The sequence below is a fragment of the Tachysurus fulvidraco genome, chromosome 24, assembly GCF_022655615.1.
Source record: "Tachysurus fulvidraco isolate hzauxx_2018 chromosome 24, HZAU_PFXX_2.0, whole genome shotgun sequence".
Classification (NCBI taxonomy): Eukaryota; Metazoa; Chordata; class Actinopteri; order Siluriformes; family Bagridae; genus Tachysurus; species Tachysurus fulvidraco.
In genome coordinates this window covers 2062144-2077940 of record NC_062541.1, presented here as the reverse complement: position 1 = coordinate 2077940, position 15797 = coordinate 2062144, and the positions used below count along the sequence as shown (strand labels likewise).

The following is a 15797-nucleotide window of genomic DNA, read 5'->3' as shown; positions in this document are numbered from 1 at the left end:
GACAACATAGTGTACATTGCATATGAAATAAAGTGTTAGGTAATATTAGAGTAAAATAGTGGAGAACGGTGTTGTGATGCAGACAACCATGCAGCGGTGAAACTGAAATGATCTGAAATTTACAGTATTAATATTATTAGGGGTCAAGCCCCCAAGGGGCGTAGACACCTGTTATCGTTAATGTTCTTATTTTTCTTATTTTCTTATTCCGCCATTGAAGTCAAGAACCATATGTAGGAAAGTTATGAAATTTGGCACACATGTAGAGGCCAGTCTTAGAAGTTACTATAGCAACTTTGGTGTGTCTAGCTCAAACCCTCTAGCTCCACCAGTCCAAACAAATTGGGGGCGAGTTGGCACACAATATGTATTGGGTGCCAATATCAGAATCAGAACCACAGTGAAACACATTTCGCAACGTTTTGTGACAGAGCCACCTAGTGGCCATGAGATTTTCACATTAAGTCCAGTATTTTATGAATGCAATGCCATATCGCTATGAAACTTGGTATGTTTCATCAGTGACATGTTCTGAGCGCATCTGATCGGCTTGACCCCGGAATCGCTGCTTGCAGCTATATTTATTATTCTTCCTCTTCTGCCATTGAAGTCAATGGCAGCCCATAGAACTGTACATGGGAAAGCTATGAAATTTGGTACACATGTAGAGGCCAGCCTTATAAGGTACTATAGCAACGTTGGTGTGTCTAGCTCAAACCCTCTAAACACCAGTCCAAAACAAATTCTAGTATTTGAGGGGTGGGTTGGCACACAATATGTGACTGTAGTTGGCCTTAAAAGGTTGGTTTCGGACACCAGGGGTAAAAACCACCACAATTATGAACTTAATTTAATAGTTAGAGACACTATATGTATCAAGTAAAACCAGGAACCACCAGAAAGAAGAAGTTAAATTCAGAGTTTTCTATTCCAGTTTAATTCCAAAACAGGATAATTCAGTACATCATATTCAACTCAAAAGAAAGAAAAAAGTGGAAAAATAAAGAAATCAATTATTAAATTTAAGCTCAGTCACATTTACCTTTTAATTACCTCAACAAGGATTGAGTGACAAATCAACAATAATTAAATAACTCAGATAATTAATTGCAAGAAAATCTTCGGGAGAATCAATACAAGGAATGGCAATGCATGAAAGCAAAAACAGGCATAAGAAAAAAAGAAATCATCTACATCCAAAGTTCAACAAAAGAAAAACAAATTTATTTACTGTGTCACTGATGGACTACTGAGCCTGAAACATAACTCATAACATAATTATATTTAATAATATAAATAATACAAATAATATTTAGAACCTAATCTGGCAACTCAAGTGCCAAAATAAACACAAAAGGAAAAAACTTCCTAGACAAAAAAAAACTCTCCTCAAAACATACTAATGGCGCAAATAATGATGCCCTGAATTAGCATCACAACGTACCCCAGATTGGAAAAAAACAAAGCTCTCTCTCACACTTGACGAACTCAATGAGGTAACCACATTCCTCAAAATAAGGATCGTAAGCATTAAAAAGCAAAAAAGACTGCCGCATTAAATGTAGCATTACCCCCTTAATGCAACGCGGCAACAACGGCCAATACTCACAAGCCCTCCGACTGTCACAAATATGTATTGGGTGCTAATATCAGAACCAGAATCAGCACCACAGTGACACACACACACACACAGACTCACACACAGACACATACACACACTCACTCACTCACTCACTCACACACAGACACAGACACATACACACACTCACTCACTCACTCACTCACACACACACACACACACACACACACACACACACACACACACACACACAGACATTTCGCAACGTTTCATGACAGCGCCACCTAGTGGCCACGAGATTTTCACGTTAAGTCCAGTATTTTACGAATGCAATGCCATATTGCTATGAAACTTGGTATGGTTCATCAGCAACATGTTCAGCGCGCATCTGATCCGCTTGACCCCAGAATATTTATTATTATAAATATAAAATTCATTGATTTTATTACAAAGTATATTATTCCTGTAACATGAAAATAATTTGTTCAGACAAGTTTATGTTGTCACTACTCTTGTAACTGCACCAGCTGCTTTTCCTCTTTTAATAAGACAAAAAATCTTCAGCTTGTCCTGTCACAGAGAAAAGACAAAGTTTTCCACAAACATAAATGTTCCCTCTGACTGGAACAAAGCACTGACATTGAAGGTTTATCACATTTAAATGTTAAACAAAAGTTTCACTGTACCACTCCACTTGTCTGTGTTCATATTACATTTCTAGTGATAGTTTGTGATAGACACTAAAATCATTATTACAGTTCCTGTATTGTTAAGGGAGTTAGTGACATCATCAGTGGACTTGGCAAGCAATTCATGAGTATAGCTTTTGACTTATAAATTATAATCATCAATATTAAAGCTCATCAGTTGAAGATGGAAAAATGAAGAAGTGAAGCCAATTTCACTAAAACCTTTTAATGGCGATGTACAGTACACTGTGTATCACTATGGACCCCAATGAGCAGCCATATTATTCAGTATTTCAAGTTCCTCACTTGAAAATAATAAAACAAAAAAGCACAAAACACATTAAATTAAACCAGAAGGTGTAAAGTTCTCTATTGAGGAAAACTTACTGAATATTACAAAGTGCTGACACTGGAGACTCTTAATAAATTTATACATTTTTAAATGTCATGTTATGTGAATCTTTGAAGAAACCAGTTACTGTCAATGAGCTGTTGCTATAGAAACAATATTATTAGAACACGTTCATTAATATAAAGTTGTGATTTTAGCTGCACTACAGTCAGAGCTGCTGTTATAGAAAATTAATCAACACGTCTGATCAGAATCTAAAATCAGTAGTTCTGTGGTATAAATGTCTCTCATCTACATTTAGTAAACACACATTACACAACAAACACATCACAGTACTGTATGTTGCACCACTTGTTTAACATGTTTGCACAATACTTTAAGAATCATGAGAACATTTGATACTGTACACCATTATTGCGTCATGTATATTGTTCTTTCCTTTAGGTTGGATGTTTGTGGTCTAAATGAGAAAAGTTGTGCAGGTTTGGCTTCAGTGCTCAGCTCTAAATCCTCACACCTGAGAGAACTGAATCTGTCATGGAATAAACTCAGAGACTCAGGAGTGAAGAGTCTCTCTGCTGGACTGAAGGATCCTCACTGTAAACTGGAGACACTGAGGTAAGATCATCTCTCTGAGAGTCACATGACCTGATCCTCAGTAAGACATTCTCTAGTAGTTATAATCTGATTTCTTATTACCTGGAAGTATCTGGGAATCACAGCACCAGTACGGTTGCCAGGTTTACATCACAATGTGCTACAGTGCCTTGCCAAAGTATTCATACCCACTGAACTTTTTCACATCTTGACACGTTACAACCGCAAACAAAAATGTATTTTATTAGGATTTTATGTGATAGACCAACATGAAATGGCACATAATTGTGAAGTGGAATATTTACAAATAAATATCTGAAAAGTGTGGCGTATTTGTATTCAGCCCCACTGTAGTCAATAGTATTTTGTAGAACCACCTTTCGCTGCAAATACAGTTGCAAGTCGTTTGGGGTTTGTCTCTACCAGCTTTGCACATCCAAAGAGTGAAATTTATGCACATTCTTCTTTGCAACAAAAGCTCAAGCTCAGTCAGATTGGATGGCGAGCATCTGTCAACAGCAATTTTCAAGTCTCGCCACAGATTCTCAATTGGATTTATGTCTGGACTTTGACTGGGCTGTTCTAACACATGAAAATGCTTTGATCTAAACCACTCCATTGTAGCTTGTAGTCTGTATGTTTAGGGTCATTGTCTTGCAGGAAGGTGAACCTCCACCACAGTCTTAAGTCTTTTGCATACTCTAACAGGTTTTCATCTAAGATTGCCCTGTATTTGGCTCCATCCATCTTCCCATCAACTCTGACCAGCTTCCCTGTCCCTGCTGAGGAAAAGCATCCCCACAACATGATGCTGCCACCACCAGGTTTCACGGTGGGGATGGTGTGTTCAGGGTGATGTGCAGTGTTAAGTTTCCACCACACAACATTTTGAATTTTGGCCAAAAAGTTCAATTTTGGTTCTCATCTGACCAGAGCGCCTTTTTCCACATGATGCTTACAAACTATAAAAGGGGTTTCTAATGGCTTTCTTTCAACAATGGCTTTCTTCTTGCCACTCTTCCATAAAGACCAGATTTGTGGCGTGCATGACTAATAGTTGTCCTGTGGACAGATTCACCCACCTGAGCTGTGGATCTCTGTATTACATTTACATTTACAGCATTTGGCAGCTCCTCCAGAGTTACCATGGGCCTCTTGGCTGCTTCTTTGATTAATGTTCCTTGCATGGCCTGTCAATTTAGGTGGACGTCCATGTCTTGGTAGTCTTGCAGTTGTGCCATACTCTTTCCATTTCAGGATGATGGCTTGGGATATTAACTTATAACCATAACCCTGCTTTAAACTTCTCCACAACTTTATCCCTGGCCTGTCTGGTGTGTTCTTTGGTCTTCATGATGCTGTTTGTTCACTAATGTTCTCTAACACACTTCTGAGGGCTTCACAGAACAGCTGTATTTATACTGAGATTAAATTACATACAGGTGACCATATTTACTAATTAGGTTACTTATGAAGGCAGTTGGATTCACTGGATTTTAGTTAGGGGTATCAGGGTAAAGGGGGCTGAATACAAATGCACACAACACTTTTCAGATATTTATATATAAAAAAAATAGGACACCATTTATAATTTTCATTCCACTTCACAATTATGTGTCACTTTCTTTTGGTCTATTTCAAAAAATCCCAATAAAATATTTTTTGTGGTTGTCAAAATGTGGAAAAGTGCAGTGGGTATGAATACCTTTGCAAGCCACTGTCGTTTTGAAAGGTTGAGATTGTAAAAAGTGTGTATAATTTTTTGGCTGTTAAAAAACAAGTCAGATTTTGCTGTAAATCAAATAATCAGAATCAGAAGGCAAACCAACTACTAAAATTTCTCGCAAACTGAACATTTAAATGTAGACTGTCCAGAACTATCTACAATGTACAGAACCATTTCTGTTTTTTTTTTTTTTTTAATGAAGTCCAAAAAGGCCATGAGTTTTACTTATATTAAACCTAAAGTGTCCGGAATAATAATAATAATAATAATAATAATAATAATAATAATAATAATAATAATAATAATAAGTATGCAAGAGAATAAGAATGTGCTTTAGCAAGCACATTAATAAGGCAACACATTAGGAATAACAACCAACAGGTGGGAAAAACATGTGACCTCAAATAAACAGAACATCTGTCAACCCGCCCTCTGGTGGCGTGGAAGAGAATTGTCCCAGATGTTCCTGACAACAACTTACATAAAAGGATAAGTTTCTCTTATCGTGCTGAAATGCACAGTGTGTTCATTGTTTTTATTTTAATCAGCATTCTGCAGGAGGGAATTCTGCAGGTGGTGCTTTAGTAGAGTTTTGTTATTCACTTTCCAATGCCATAATCACGTGTTCCAGGCTGTTCTGGAGAAACTGAGTGAAGTTTCATTTTATTTTCCCAAAATTTCCTCTTATGGATCAATAAAGTACATCTATAGTGGTGTTTTTAATAATTTTCTTTATTTCTACAGTAAAATGAAATAAAACATCAGATTTCCACACAAGTCTTAAAATTAGACATTAACAGAATCCGCTTAAACAAATGAGACAAAAATATTATGCTTGGTCCTTTATTCATTGAGGAAAATGATCTAGACTTACATATCTGTTAGTGTCAAAATTTGTGGATCTCAAGGATTAGCAGTTAATTTCATGGTGAAATTAGCTTCAGGTAATTTTAGTTACTAGGATAACAATGAGATGAGAGTGACCACCCTGTTTTATTTAAAGAACAGATCTATTAAAATCTTTACAAAACATATCTGGGGAGCCAAAGCACCTGAGAAATAAATGTGTTTAAAGGTCTGATTTAAATGTTATGGCCACGTTCACACTGCAAGTCTTAATGCTCAATTCGGATATTTTGCTCAGATCTGATTTTTTTGTCTGGCTGTTCACATTACCTTTTAAAATGTGGCCTATATCAGACACCAGTGCGAACTGTTTGCTGTTTCGAACTGACCCGCATGCGCAAACGAACAATAACAATGATGTCACACACAGCACGCCGTCGCAGTAAAAAGTTGGCGAGGTTATGGAGGACGTATTGTATCATCTGGTGCAAGCAAACATATCATGTAATGCTATAATGTGATGCATTTAATGCAAACATTATGAGCTGGTTCACGTAACCACTTTATATAACACTCTTAACACACACACGTTACTAGTCACGTTTGTGTCACGTTTTCGCCGGTGCAAAAAAAAAATACAATTTTCGCGGCGCAAAATTATGACGAATGTAGATTGACGTAAAAGTCGCATCAAATCACCTTGGCTGTTCACACTGCGGCCACATTGGAAAAAATCAGATTTGGGTCTGATTCAGGACCACATATGGAAGTGAGTGTTCACACTAATCCTGAAGAAGTCTGACCTGGTCACTTGACCCCAAAAAACTCAGCTCCTCCAGAGTTACCATGGGCCTCTTGGCTGATTCTCTGATTAATGCTCTCCTTGCATGGCCTGTCAGTTTAGGTGGACGGCCATGTCTTGGTAGGCTTGCAGTTGTGCCATACTCTTTCCATTTCAGGATGATGGATTGTACATCATGCTCTGTGAGATGTTCAAGGCTTGGGATATTAATTTGTAACCTAAAATCTCTCTGCAGTAGCAGATGTTAATGTACATTTTAACACAGTGATGTGGCAAAATGCATTTATTGTCTGACACATTTAAACAAAATGAGATAAAAGTTTGAGATAGCTTCTGATTGTTGAAGTGTGACTATATTTTGTTTAATCTGAAGGTTAGAATTTACATGGAATGTGTTGAATTTGTCTAGATTTTATAAATAACTACAACAACTCCTCCCATGCGTGTTAGGTGTGGCTAATATGTATATATAACCAAGTGTACAAGCTTCATTTAATGCAAGAAACTCATTTGTTTTCATCAATGTTTCTGTTAAACATAGAACATTAAACTTTTTTCATTCATTCATTAATTTTCTACCGCTTATACGAACTTCTCGGGTCACAGAGAGCCTGTGCCTATCTCGGGTCATTGGGCATCAAGGCAGGACGGAGTGCCAACCCATCACAGGGCACACACACTCTCATTCACTCACACACTCACACACTACGGACAATTTTCCAGAGATGCCAATCAACCTACCATGCATGTCTCTGGACCGGGTGAGGAAACCGGAGTACCCGGAGGAAACCCCCAAAGCACGGGGAGAACATACAAACTCCACACACACAAGGCGGAGGCGGGAACCCAGGAGGTGTAAGGCGAACGTGCTAACCACTAAGCCACCGTGCCCCCCCCCCCCCCTTAAACTTCTGATCAGTAATCATTTTATTAACAATAAGCACTTCAGATGCAACAGATCTTATATGTGAAATGCTTATTCCTTTAGTCTGTTCTAGAAACCTGTTGATGTGAGTTATGTAGTACGTCATCTGGCGGTGTTTCTGACAAGTGAGCAGTCAGAGTAACTCACCTCATCTATTTATTTTTTTGTTGCTTTATATTGACTAGATTTGCATGCCAGTATAAAGCAAGTTAATCTAAGCAGTGGTTATTTTAAAATATTGTTGAAATGGGTAACTTGTCAGAATTCCAAAGGGGACAGATCGTGGAACTCATTTAGCAGGAACATCTGTAACCTTTTACAGCCCAAATATTTGATGTTTCATGAGCAACAGCCAAACTTATTGATTGGGATCATCAACACTAGGAATGATTCAAGCAACACAGAACTAATGCAGCAAAAGTGACAGTAGAACTTAATATCCACCTTAAAGACCCTGACACCAACATCCATGGAAGACTTGCAAATGCTAAACCATTAATCACAGACACCAATGCAAAAATGTGAAAAAGGTGGTGTCATGATCATAAAACCTGGACAACTGAAGACTGGATGTACATTATTCCAACAGCAGATCGAGTTTATGGATGAAGAACAACCAAGGAAGCTGGACTGTCTGGTTCCAACTGTCACACCTGGTGTGGATCTGTAAAGATTTCGGCATCCATATCTTGGTTTTCTGCTGGTCCCATCATGAGCCTACATAGTTACCACCAGCAAGTTTTTGGGAATTCTAAGTGATCAAGTTCATCTTATTGTCCAGACGTATTTTCCAATTACTGATGCCATTATTCAAGATGATAATTTGCCCATACACACAGCAAAAACAGTTCAGTCTTGTTTTGAGGAGCACAGTTATGAATTTCAACATCTGCCTTGACCAGCTTAATCATCTGACTTGAATATCATCAAACCAGTGTGGGAAATTTTAGCCATTTGGACCCGTTTCCCACAGAAAAAAACACAGGGAGCCACAAAACCCTTTTGACCTCTAAAATGAAGAGAACACCGCATACAGTATATCTTTTTTTACCTTTATGGAAAGTATGGAAAAAGACGCTGGGTTGAAGGTTACTTCCAAATAAAATGTTCAATGTCTAATTGAGTCATCTTTGTATTCATGACCAAGGCTCTTAAGTTTTGAAGACAGGCAAGCGTGACATCTCCAACCCCCCCGCAACCCCAATTTTTTTCATTGGTTGTTGCGTTGAATCTTACCCAGATAGTGCTATTTCCTGATTGGCTATTGTGTAGCCCCTTTTTTTTGATTGGCTGATAAGTGTCAGGCTCGACTAAGAACTGCTTGATTCCTGCCCGGTTCCATAGAGACAGCGGTGCGGACTGATACGAAAAAAAAAAGAAGTTTTTCTGCGTGAAAAATACAATGTGTGGCAGGCAGTGTTGTAATCTAACGAAGTACAAATACTTTGTTACTGTACTGAAGTAGAAATTTCACATACAGTATCTGTACTTTACATCGCTATTTATTCTTATTACCAGAGTTGTAGCACAAACAAAATATTAATGCAAACAATCCATTCAATACTAAATAAAAATAACATTTATTGATTTGGTCTTTGTTTTGTGAATATTTTTTTTTATTAATGACTGCATCCATTGGACACACTGTTTGTAGAGAATACACACATACATGAACTAATTTGATTCAAGACTGACATCATTACATCATGCATAAAATTGTCCACTTTTGCCATTTTAAATAATACTATAACTTTTGGCTTACTATGTAGTCATATAATATATAATATAAAACTCTTCTTGTTTTTAATTCTCACTGAGGGCTAAAACCCCTAAAGATGAAACCCTAGAACTGCCCCTGTTCTTATACCTACTGAAAATCACTGAAATTTTACTTTTTACTTTTACTTCAAATACTTAAGTACATTAAATAGCAGAAAAGTACTTTTGATACTTTTTAAATATCAGATACTTTAAGACTTTTACTTGAGTAATATTCTAAAAGGTGACTTTCACTTCTAACGAAGTCTTTTTCTAGTACGATATTTGTACTTTTACTCAAGTATTGCTTTCTACTACTTTATACAACACTGGTGGCAGGAGAGCGTGCCAAAAGACCCAAATGAGTGACTGTCACTCTCAATGCGTGACACTTGACAGCCCTGCATGACATAAATGTTAACTTGCCGGCTGCAGCAAACCAAAAATGCATCTGCTTCTGTGTCGGATTTTGCAAGTCGGCAGTTATGACGCATATTTTGAGCGACAAAAAAAAATGGTTTATTTTAATGTTACAAGAGCATCATAATCTTAGAATTTAGAATTATTATTTTTTTAACTTAACTAACTAAAATAAAATAAATTTAAATTAAATATTATATTATTTTCCAAATCTACAAGGAATAGAGCAGAGGGATGTAGGAGCCACATATGACTCCAGAGGGGGTTGCCGACCCCTGTGCTAGATGAATGACACAAAATCCCACTAAAAGGTATTCAGAATTTGTATAAATCTATTCCAAGAAGGTTGGAAGCTGTATTGAAAACAAATGGAGGTCCAACACCTTATTAATAATGAGATATTACATATTTAATTTGTGTTCACGTTATTTTGTCCACCCCCTGTCCCACCATGTGCGTGATCTGATCTCCTGTAGCTCCTGTGTCACACACTGTCCTTTCACTGTCTGACGTTACACTGTTTACTCATTCAGGCTGTTTTAGGGAAATCTTCTCCTAGGTCACAGCACCTTCAGGTTCTCTTTCCTGGTGATGTTATGCTGACTTCACAAACTTTTACTTCAGGGAAGTAACAAAGGGAACTGTTCAGTGTGATGATGTCATCCTTAACCAAATTAATTATCACATATAGTTTTTATGTATCACAAAAGAAATCTGTCCTTCAGTCATTTCCACATATTTTTGTGTATATCGTATAGAATCACAAAACCATATTTCTTTCTCCAGGCACTTGACAGATGAATGATATGAGAAATTCTGCCATGTGGAAGTTTAATTCATGCAAAGTGACATACAGTATTTCTCTATAAAACTGTTTCCAAACTAATTTTCCACAACATTTGAAGTATTGATATAGGCTTTATGTGCTAATGCACTAATGTTAAAAAAAAAAAAATGTGGACACCATCAAGCTTTTTTTATTGGACTAGACTTTTTTCTGCAAATAAATTTCTTGAATGGAATCTTAGCTACTGAAACATCTCAGTCTTTCAGTCCTGGTGAACAGTGTAGCTGCTACCATCATGATTACATATAAAACTTCTATGGAGGGTTTCATCTCAGTTATTAACAAACATAAAAACCTGAACATGAAAACAGCAGGACAGGAACAGACTGAACAAGCTGGTTAGGAGAGCCAGCTCTTTACTGGGCTGCTTATTCTGTGTTGGAGGTGTGTGAGAGGAGGATGTTAACCATGCTGACATCTATTAGGAACAACAAAAAATCAACCTCTTGCCCCTGTATGACACTGTGGAGACCCTGTAGATCTTTCAGCAGCAGACTGCTACACTCCAGTGTAGGAAGGAGTGCTACGGCAGATCATTCATATCAGTGGCTGTCAGACTTTATAATAGTCATGATATTTTATAATGTTTTATATATATATATATATATATATATATATATATATATATATATATATATATATATATATATATTGTGTATATATATATATAAAAAACAGAATTTTTATTTATTTATTAATCTTATATTATTTTAGAATGATTAAAGTCTGCTGTGACTTTTGCTGAACCGATCTGTGTGTCCTGAACTGAGAGAGTGAAGAGTGTGTCATTGTGTCCCTGCAGGTTGTGTTATTGTGAAATCTCAGATGAAGGCTGTGCTGCTCTGACTTCAGCTCTGAGATCAAACCCCTCACACCTGAGAGAACCGAATCTGTCTGGGAATAAACTCAGAGACTCAGGAGTGAAGAGTCTCTCTGCTGTACTGGAGAATCCTCACTGTTTACTGGAGACACTGAGGTAAGATCGTCTCTCTGAGAGTCACATGACCTGATCCTCAGTAAGACACAGTTATTACTTGCTACAGAATTTTGAATTGTACCTAACAGAGTGACAAAGACTTTGACTTTTAATGCACCAGTGTAAGATATTTGTATGTTCACAAAATTATACACAACTCCAGTCAACTCTCCATGCTTAAACCCCAAACTCTATTCAGTCTGGACTTAATTTGAGTCCATGGTATTAGAAAGTCTGTAAATTTAGATCAGATATCCAAGTTGTAGTAGACTGAGTTTATAGATCCAAGTATTTGTTCAGTGTTTGTTCAGGATACAGGAGTGGACTGATTCCACACTGACATGTCCAGTCTCTCAATGACCAGTACACAGAGTTATCAGTACATTCTGTTATCAGAAAGAGACAACATTTCTTTCTCCCATAGAAACCCTTTGTAAAGAAAATGTTTAACATGGTTTAATACATTAAGGCAGTTGTCTTAAAAGACAGTGATCTTAAAAGACAGTGATAATAAAGATTGATATTGATGATTCATATTCTATACAGGCAGAAATGATCAGTGACTTGTGAGAACCAAATCTGTCTCACACTGAGATTATATCTGTCTAGTATTCAGATGATGGTCTTATCTGCTTTCCTGTTAATAGTATGCTTTATTAATAAGATGTGTACTAAATTTAGTCTTTTATCATCACTGCTCTTCCCCAATCAGATGACTACAGTGATTACAATCATCACAAAGCTGTCTATTGTTCTCCAGACACGTGTCAATGATAGGTGAATGATATGAGAAATTCTGTTTCTCAACAAAAACTGTTACTGAACTATTTTTTGCAGCATTTGAAATATTGCTATAGACTTTATATTCTAGTGTTAAACAAAAACGTGGACAATTTCTTTTACATCTATTTCTGTAAACATTTTGATGTACTAGACCTTTAGTTAATGAAACATTTCCCCATTTGAAACATCTCAGTCTTTCAGTCCTGGTGAACAGTGTAGCTGCTATCATCATGATTACATATAAAACTTCTATGGAGGGTTTCATCTGTTATTTACAAACATAAAAACCTGAACATGGAAAGACACGAAATGTTTCACTGGAAATGTCATTTAGTTACTGATCCATTATTCTTGATAATGCTTCTGCATTCCATAGAGATTAAACACAGCAGTGACTCTTTAATAAAAAAGTTCCTGCTGAACTGATCTGTGTGTCCTGAACTGAGAGAGTGAAGAGTGTGTAATTGTTTCTCTGCAGGTTGTGTGATTGTGAAATCTCAGATGAAGGCTGTGCTGCTCTGACTTCAGCTCTGAGATCAAACCCCTCACACCTGAGAGAACTGTATCTGTCTGTGAATAAACTCAGAGACTCAGGAGTGAAGAGTCTCTCTGCTGTACTGGAGAATCCTCACTGTAACCTGGACACACTGAGGTAAGATCATCTCTCTGAGAGTCACATGACCTGATCCTCAGTAAGACACAGTTATTACTTGCTACAGAACTTTGAATTGTACCTAACAGAGTGACAAAGACTTTGACTTTTAATGCACCAGTGTAAGATATTTGTATATTCACAAAATTATACACAACACCAGTCAACTCTCCATCCTTAAACCCCAAACTCTATTCAGTCTGGTCTTATTTTGAGTCCATTGTAGTAGAAAGTCTGCAAATTTAGATCAGATATCCAAATTGTAGTAGACTGAGTTTATTGATTGTTTATTGAAGTATTTGTTCAGTGTTTGTTCAGGATACAGGAGTGGATTGACTCCACACTGACATGTCCAGTCTCTCAATCAGTAGTTATCAGTATATTCTGCATCCCAGATGTCCTCGAATCTTTGTAAATTATATTGAGTATGTTCATTTAAATTGTCCAGTTTATTGTCAGTTAAATTTTACTAATAACTGAAATTGTACAAAATTTCAGAAGATGATGTCAGAATGAATCAGTTGCTCTTCTGTCAGGGCTCCAAGTGGGACATTCTAAACCACTTAACATGTCTTAATGTACTAAACAACGACCAGAAAAAACATTTTCTCTCATGTTTCTGTTCTCATTAAAAATACTTTCTGCTAAGATAAACATTATTTTATTTTCTGCACTAGGAACTTGGGTTTTCTTTTTGACCGCAACATTAAATTCGACAAACAGATTAATACTGTGGTAAAATCCAGCCTTTTCCATCTCCAACAGCTTTCCAAAGTAAATCATTTTATCCCAAAGTGATTTCCAAACATTGATCCATGCAGTCGTTACATCAAGCCTAGATTACTGCCACTCTCTTTATTATGGTGTCTCCCAATCATCTCTCTCTCATTTACAGTTGGTTCAAAATTCAGCAGCTAGACTTCTCACTAAGACGTGCAAACATGAGTTGGTTACTCCCATCTTATCAGCCTTATACTGGCATCCCGTCAAAAATAGAGTTGATTTTAAAATTTTACTTTATGTTTTCAAAGCACTAAATAATCTGGCCCCTGAGCCCCAAGAGGAACCATTCTCATAGCTAGTAAACACACACACACACACACACACACACACACACACACACACACACACACACACACACACACACACACACACACACACACACACACTATAAATACAATGTGTCATTTAGTTACTGATTATTCTTTATTAAACATTATTTTTTATAGAGATTAAAGACTGCAGTGACTCTTTTTGTCCTGATCTGAGAGAGTGAAGAGTGTCATTGTGTCTCTGCAGGTTGTGTAATTGTGAAATCTCAGATGAAGGCTGTGCTTCTCTGACTTCAGCTCTGAGATCAAACCCCTCACACCTGAGAGAACTGTATCTGTCTTGGAATAAACTCAGAGACTCAGGAATGAAGATTCTCTTTGCTGTACTGGAGAATCCTCACTGTAAACTGGAGACACTGAGGTAAGATCATCTCTCTGAGAGTCACATGACCTGATCCTCAAGGCACATTTATCATATGATGAAAAGTTTGGATTGACACAAAACAAACATGTCTTATTTGTGATCCCAGGTTCTAGTTGTTCTGAGAGAGATTTTGACTGTTAAGATGCCTTTAGGGTGCTTTCACACCTGCCTTGTTTAGTTCGGTTGAATCGTACCAGAGTTCAATTGCTCATTTGGTGCGGTTCGTTTGGGCAGGTGAGAATGCAGCAATCGAACTCTGCTGCGCACCAAAAGCGAACCAAGCAAGCGTACCGAGACCTCCTTGAAGAGATGGTCTCGGTACGCTTTCAAACGAACACTGGTACGGTTCGTTTGTGGTGAGAACACGGTCCGAGATCGAACAGACCTATTGCGCATTTTGGACTAAACCAGCTGCCGTAGTGGGTCGTTGGCAATATTTTCGTAAGATGAGCATGTCACAGTTTCGCAAAAGTAATGCTCGCCGCCTCCTGAAGTGTCTTGTGATGCGTCTTCGCCGTTTGCAGTGAATTAAAATGATATTTTCAAGCCGCATCCGCTCTTCATTCTGAAAATGAAGACTTTGCATAGAATGCTGTATACAAGCGATGTAGTAGATTACAACCAAGAACATAATCGCAGCGTGCAGTCGTCTCTCCGTGGTGTACTGTATGCTGTATTTTCCTCTTTTTGTTTACTTCCGGAGTTTCGTTGAAATTTCCCGCACGTTTATTCTGACTAATCGAGAAGCAGTTTAGGAAACACGCTCAAAGACGTGTGGCCAATGAGTGATGTGGATGTTATCACATGACTGCATTTTGGTTCGTTTCAACTGGTGCAGAACAGAACGATCAGTGTGGTGTGAAAAGGAACCAAAACTGCTAAAAAGCTACAATGGGTCATTTATTGCTTTTGGTCTGGACCAAATGAACTGAACTATAGGTGTGAAAGCACCCTCAATGCACCAATCTAACATATTAAATATTTATAAACACTATTTAACTCCCTGCCCTAAAACCCCAAACTCTATTCAGTCTGTTCTTATTTTTGAGTCCATGTTAGTAGAAAGTCCACACTCAGAACACCTTCACAAGTCCAAGCAAATAGAATGTACATTTAGATCAGATATCCAAGTTGTATTAGTTTGAGTTTATAGATACAAGTATTTGTCCAGTGTTTGTTTAAGATACAGGAGTGGACTGACTCCACACTGACATGCCCAGTCTAATATGTAGAAACAGAGAAGAAAACGAGAAACAGTGTCAGATCCTGTCTACAACTAAACTAGAAGTCTTTCCTACCTCTAATGTCTATTTCCTGAGTTGAAATCTTCTATAGGAGACAGAAAAAATAGCTGCTGTTTTTTATTTAT

General features: G+C 37.4%; 1 pseudogene; it reads left to right on the top strand.

Annotated features, from left to right (window-relative positions):
- The window catches only part of LOC113640023, a 105778-nt pseudogene that overhangs the window by 12146 nt on the left and 77835 nt on the right, over nucleotides 1–15797 (top strand).